We start from the raw sequence: 6,756 nt of genomic DNA on the forward strand, positions 1-6,756 counted from the left end.
GGAAGGGAGTGGGAGATGAGGAAAAGTGGGACTTCATCTGGGAAGGCCACCTGGAGGAATTGTGCTTTTAGTAAGGCTTTGAAGGTGGGGAGTATTGTTTGGTGGATTTGAGGAGGGTGGGCGTTCCAGGCCACAGGTAGGACGTGGGCCAGGGGTCGGCAGCGAGACAGGCGAGATCGAGGCACCGTGAGAAGGTTAGGACCAGAGGAGTGGAGTGTGTGGGCTGGGTTGTAGAAGGAGAGGAGGGAGGTGAAGTGCAAAGGGGCAAGGTGAATGGAGAACTTCGAAGCCAATGGTGAGGAGTTTTTGTTTGATATGGAAGTGGATAGACAACCACTGGAGATTTTGGAGGAGGGGGGTGACATGCCCTGAAGGTTTCTGTAGAGAGATATTCCCGGGAAGGGAAGTGAAGTATGGACTGGAATGGGGAGAGGCAGGAGGTTGGACGTCAGAAAGGGGCTGATGCAATAATCTAGGCAGAATAGGATGAGTGATTGTACTAATGTGGTAACGGTTTGGGTGGAGAGGAAAGGGCGGATTTTAGCGATGTTGTGAAGGTGAGACCGACAGGATGTGGTGACGGATTGGATATGTGGGTTGAATGAGAGTGCGGAGTCAAGGATGACCCCAAGGTTGCGGGCCTGTGAGACGGGAAGGATGGTTGTGCCATCTTCAGTGATGAGAAAGTTCAGGAGAAGACAGGGTTTGGGAGGGAAGATAAGGAGCTCCCTTCCGGACATGTTAAGTCCAAGGTGACGGGAGGACATCCAAGGAGCATACAGTCTAAAAGGGGAGATTACAGATGGGAGGAAGCGATAGAGTATGTAAACTATGTGGGAAGTGTGAGAAGCAGCACGATGCAGTGGATAGAGCATGGGCCTGGGAGTCAGAAAGTCATGGGATCTAATACCGGCTTTGCTATTGACCTCGGGCTAGTCACTTCACTTCTCGGTGCCTCAGTTACCTCATCTGTAAAATGGGGATTGAGACTGTGAGCCCCACATGGGACAGGCACTGTGTCTAGCCCGATCCGCTTGTATCCACCCCGGAGTTTAGTGCAGTGCCTGGCACATAGAAAGCACTTAATAAATTCCCTAATTATTATCATTATTATTACTTAAGTCGACCTGGCACAAAAGGGCTGCAGTGGCAGTTTGGGGGGTTAGGGGATGGGGAAGATTAGAATTTGGGATAAACCTCCTGGAGATATGATTTCAGAAGGGTTTTGAGGATGGGTGAGTGCTGTGGGCTATTGGCTCTGAAGTGGGAGGGAGCATCAGGAGGGATGAGGGTGTGAATAATAGGTTGACATGGCAAGATAAAAATGAGGTGCTATGTTTTAGCTTGAGAGGAATGAAGAGTGCAAGCTGGGGTATAGAATAGATAGATATGAGGCAATTAGTTGATCAGTCATTGCTACAGATAAAAAATAAATCAATTATGGAAATGTATATAAAGGTGTGTGCCTGAGGGTAGGGTGACTATAGAGTTGTAAAAGGTTACAGATCCAAGTACACAGGTGATGCAGAAGAAGAGGGAGTAGGGGAAAAGAGGGAAGGCTTCTTGGAGGAGATGTGACCTTAATGAGGCTTCGAAGGTGGAGAGAGTGGTGGTCTGGGGTGCCTGACTATTGAGATTGAAATAGAGGGCGGAGTAAAAGATAACACCAAGAGAAAGCAGCAGGGCCTAGGGATGATGTGAGTTCTAATCTCCGCTCTGCCAATTGCTTATTGTATGACCTTGGACAAGTCACCAAACTTCTCTGTGTACCAGTTCTCTTGTTCTCCCTCCTACTTTGACTGTGAGCTCCATGTGGGACACGGGCTATTTTCATCCTAATTAACTTCTATCTACCTCAGCACTTAGAACAGTGTTTGGACCATAGTAAATGCTTAACAAATACCATTAAAAATGAAATAAAGAAGGGTTGTGAGATTCAGAGTCAGGGAGGGTGGTGGTGTTGTCAACTGTGATGGGGGAAAGCAGGTGAAGGAAAGGATTTGAGAGGGAGGATGAGTTCAGTTCTGGAAATATTGAGCATATGGAGGTGCCTTGAAAAAATAATTGGTGGTTTTGGAGGGTACTGTCTTAGTGGACTAGAGGAAGCTCTCCATGGGCAAGAATTGTGTTTACTTTATTGTACTCTCCTAAGTACTTAATACAATGCTCTGCACATAGTTAAGCGCACAATAAATACCGTTGATTGGGTCAAGAAGAGAAGATGGTGGAGAAGAAATGAAGACAAAGGAGGTGATTCCAACTGATTGAGGGAGTTTATCCAGGAAGGGGAGAAAGAGTCATCGACAGAAGGCTTTTCTAGTAGAGGGGGGATTTAAGCATATTTGAAGGGGGAGGGAAAGCAGCTTTAGAGAGGGAAAAGTTGAAGATTAGGATAGTATTTTTAAGAAATGAGAGGGAATGGGCTCAGAGGCGTAGGTAGAAAGGTAGCATTTGAGGATTGGCAAGAGATCTCTTGAGAGGTGGGAAGGAAGAGAGGAGGGGTATTAGAGCAATTAGGGTGGGTCTTCGGGGAAGTTCACTTCACTTCAATAGTATTTATTGAGTGCTTACTATGTGCAGAGCACTGTACTAAGCGCTTGGAATGAACAAGTCGGCAACAGATAGAGACAGTCCCTGCCCTTTGACGGGCTTACAGTCTAATCGGGAGAGACAGACAGACAAGAACAATGGCGATAAATAGAGTCAAGGGGAAGAACATCTCGTAAAAACAATGGCAACTAAATAGAATCAAGGCGATGTACATTTCATTAAGAAAATAAATAGGAAGTTCACACCTGAGGCACTGAGAGTAGCCAAGGAAAGTAGAGGACCCAGAACTGAAGGCTCACTTAGGAGGGGGGACTCTGCAAATGTGGAAAGCCAAGTGCATATGAATGAGAAAGGATTTCCTCTCCACCAAATCTTGATGCCCTTACGCATCGAGCCCTGTACTAAGGGTTGAGAGAGGACAATAATCTATCCTCAAGGAGTCCACAGTTTAGTGGAGGAGATAATGAAATGAATTAAAGATAGAGTGAGCAACTGAATAGAGAGATGGGCACATAAGTACTTTTGCAGTGGAAGAGATGAGGTGGGTATAGAAGTGCTGTTGGGGGTAGGGACTCGAGTAGATGGGTGATAAAGTAGGGAGGGAGGGAGGCTGGGGAGATGAGACATTAGTTAGGGAAGGGAAATTACTGCAGCATCATGTTGGGGGTATCACCAAACAAAAACTCCTCACCACTGGCTTTAAGCAGCGTGGCTCGGTGGAAAGAGTTAAGTGACTTGCCAGCTTGGGTGACTTTGGGCAAGTCACTTAACTTCTCTGGGCCTCAGTGACCTCATCTGCAAAATGGTGATTGACAGTGAACCCCACGTGGGACAACCTGATTACCTTGTATCTACCCAGCGCTTAGAACAGTGCTTGGTACAGAGAAGCGCTTAACAAATATCAAAATTACTATTATAATCCACAACCGTTCCAATGGTTCTTCTCTTATCGTTGTTAAGGTCGATATCCATCTAGCTGCTGCCCTGCCTCTGCCGCTTTTTCCCTGGATTTTTCCTAGCATTAGTGCCTTCTCCAGAGAATTAGTCCTCCTGATTAGGTGTCCAAAATATGCTAATCTAAGTCGAGTCATTTGGCCTTCCAAAGACCACTTTGGTTTAATTTGCTGTAAAATCCATTTGTCTGTATTTGGGGCAGTCCACGGAATTTGCAAAGCCTTCTCCAACACCACGTTTCAAAAGAATCGATGTCCTTTCTCTCCTGTTTTATCACTGTCCAGCTTTTGGACCCATGCATTGTCACTGGAAATACCGTAGAGTTGACAATTTGTATTTTTGTGGAAATCGTTACATCAACACATTTCACGACTTTTTCCAGGCTCTACACAGCTAGTCTCCCTAACATCGATCTTCGGCGTATTGTGTTTTAGGCGGCCGAAGAGGAATCGGTTAAAGTCCTTACCAAATTACGTCAATGGGTACGGCTAACCGCTCAAAAGCCATCGGATGGGAAGAGATCAGTTTATGTTCCAATACCGAGGAAAGGCGATACAACTACATGCGACAATTACCGTCCAGTTTCCGTGATCTCACGTGCCACCAAGGTACTGCTAAAAGTTATACGGCATCGAATGGAGGCCTACGTGGACCACCGACTCCACGACGTTCAAGCAGGCTTCCGGCAAGGACGGGGGACGCGAGATATTATTGCTGATGTCCGTTGGAAAATCGAAAGGGCAAGAAACTATCGAAAGGAAGTCAGCATGTGCTTTAGTGATTATATGACTATAGTTCTATATCTATAGTTCTGTTTATATCGATGCCCAGTTACTTGTTTGGATGCCCGTCTCCCCGCCCTCTAGACTGTAAACCCGAGGTGAGTGGGGGATTCTCTCTCTTTATTGCCTTATTGTGCTTTCCAAGTGCCTAGTATGGTGCTCGGCACATTGTAAGCGCTCAGTAAAAAGGATTGTTTGAATGAATGATTGAATGAATGAACGACAGACACTATAGGGCTCCGGGCGGGTGGGGAGATGTTGGTTAGCACTCCGGGCCTGTCACTCCCCTCCTCAAAAACCTCCAGTGGTCGCCTCTCAACCTTTGCACCGAACAAAAATTCCTCACTCTTGGCTTCAAAGCTCTCCATCACCCTGCCCTTCCGGCCTCACCTCCCTTCGTTCTTTCTACTGCCCACCCCGCACGCTCCGCTCCTCTGTCGCTCACCTCACTGTACCCCGTTCTGGCCTATCCCGCCGTCGACCCCCGGCCCACGTCCTCCCGCCGTCCTGGAATGCCCTCCCTCCTCACAGCCGCCAAACTAACTCTCTTCCCCTCTTGGAAGCCCAACTGAGAGCTCACCTCCTCCAGGAGGCCTTCCCACACTGATTCCCCCCGTCCCTCTGCTCTTCCCCCTTCCCTCAGCACTGTGCTCATTTGTATATATTATTTATAACCCTATTTATTTTGTAAATAAATGAATTGATTTTTTTTAATTAATTTTTTTATAAATAAAAAAATTCATTCTATTTATCCTGATGTCTCGTTTTAGTTTTGTTCTGTGTTGCTCTGCCGTCTCCCCCGTTTAGCCTGTGAGCCCGTCCTGGGGCAGAGACGGTCTCTCTGTGCTGTCCAATTGGCCCTTCCAAGCGCTTGGGGAAGCAGCCTGGCTCAGTGGGCTTTGGAGTCAGAGATCATGGGTTCGAATCCCGGCTCGGCCACTTGTCAGCTGTGTGACTTTGGGCAAGTCACTTCACTTCTCGGTGCCTCAGTGACCTCATCTGTAAAAGGGGGATGAAGACTCTGAGCCCCACGTGGGACAACCTGATTCCCCTGTGTCTATCCCAGCGCTTAGAACAGTGCTCGGCACATAGTAAGCGCTTAACAAACACCAACATTATTATTATTATGGTAAACGCTCAATCAATCCTATTGAATGAATGAATGGATGGATGGATGAATGAAGGTTAGCCAGCGGCCCCACCCGTTGGCGCCTGCGCCTCAGCCTGGCCCCGTCCGAGGGCTCCGGCGTTCCCGCTGCCGGGCCGCGGAGGAGCCGCTAGGGGGCGCCAGCGAGCGAGGCGGCGCGCTCCGCCTCCCTGCCGGGTGCCCCCCCTTAAAGCGCCCTCCCGGGCCCCGAGCCTCGACGCTTTGGTTCCGGGCCCTCCCCGCTCTTGCATGGCGGGGAGCGCGTTTTGGCGGGGGGGCGACGGGCAGTTCAAGGCCCCAAGCGGGTGGGGCGGCCTCTCCCGCCTCCTCATCCGGGGCCGGCCGCGGGGAGCCCCCCCTCCCCCCACAGCGTTTGGCCCCATCGGGGACGGAGCGCCGAGCCCCACCCTCCTCCTGAGAGCTCACCTTCTCCGAGAGGCCTTCCCAGACTGAGCTTGTGCTCTGCCCCCTCCCCCTCAGCCTAGCCCCGTTTCCCCCTGCTCCTCCCCTCAGCACTGAGCTCATTCGCCTATATTATTTAGGACCCTATCTATTTTGTTCATGAGCCATCCCTCCCCTTCATTCTATCTATCGCGATTAAGTTGGCTTGTTTTTGTCCATCTGTCCCCCCCTCCCCACCCCGTTTAGACTGTGAGCCCGTCAGTGGGCTCGGGCAAGCCTCTAAACTTCTCTGGGCCTCAGTTCCCTCTTCTGTAAAATGGGGGTTAAGACGGAGAGCCCCGTGTGGGGCAAGGACTGGGTCCAGCTTGAATGACTTGTATCTCCTCCTGCGCTTAGAACAGTGCTTGGCGCATGGTAAGCGCTGAAATATTTGTATGGATGTCTGTCTCCCTATTACAGTGCTTGGCAAGCACTTAAATACCATAATTATTATTATAATAATCATTACGTGCTTTGTCAATAAAATCCTCTCCCGTCCCTTCCTCCCGCGGGCTTCTTTGACTCAGCCACCCTGCCTCCTTAGGCTGTAAGCCGATCTGTCGCAGTGTACTCTCCCCAAAGCTGAGTCCAGTGCTCCGCGCGCAGTAAGCACTCGGTAATCCCAGCTCTGCCACTTGTCAGCCGTGTGACTGTGGGCGAGTCACTTAACTTCTCTGTGCCTCCGTTGACCTCATCTGCAAAACGGGGATGGGGACCTTGAGCCCCACGTGGGACCACCCGATTCCCCTGTATCTCCCCCAGCGCTTAGAACGGTGCCCGGCACGTAGTAAGCGCTTAACAAATACCAACATTATTATTGTACTCGAAAAGGGAATGGAACTAAAAGGCAGTGAGGATTCGAACCCAAGGTGGTGACGCAAG

The sequence above is a fragment of the Ornithorhynchus anatinus genome, chromosome 18 (assembly GCF_004115215.2).
Source record: "Ornithorhynchus anatinus isolate Pmale09 chromosome 18, mOrnAna1.pri.v4, whole genome shotgun sequence".
Classification (NCBI taxonomy): domain Eukaryota; kingdom Metazoa; phylum Chordata; class Mammalia; order Monotremata; family Ornithorhynchidae; genus Ornithorhynchus; species Ornithorhynchus anatinus.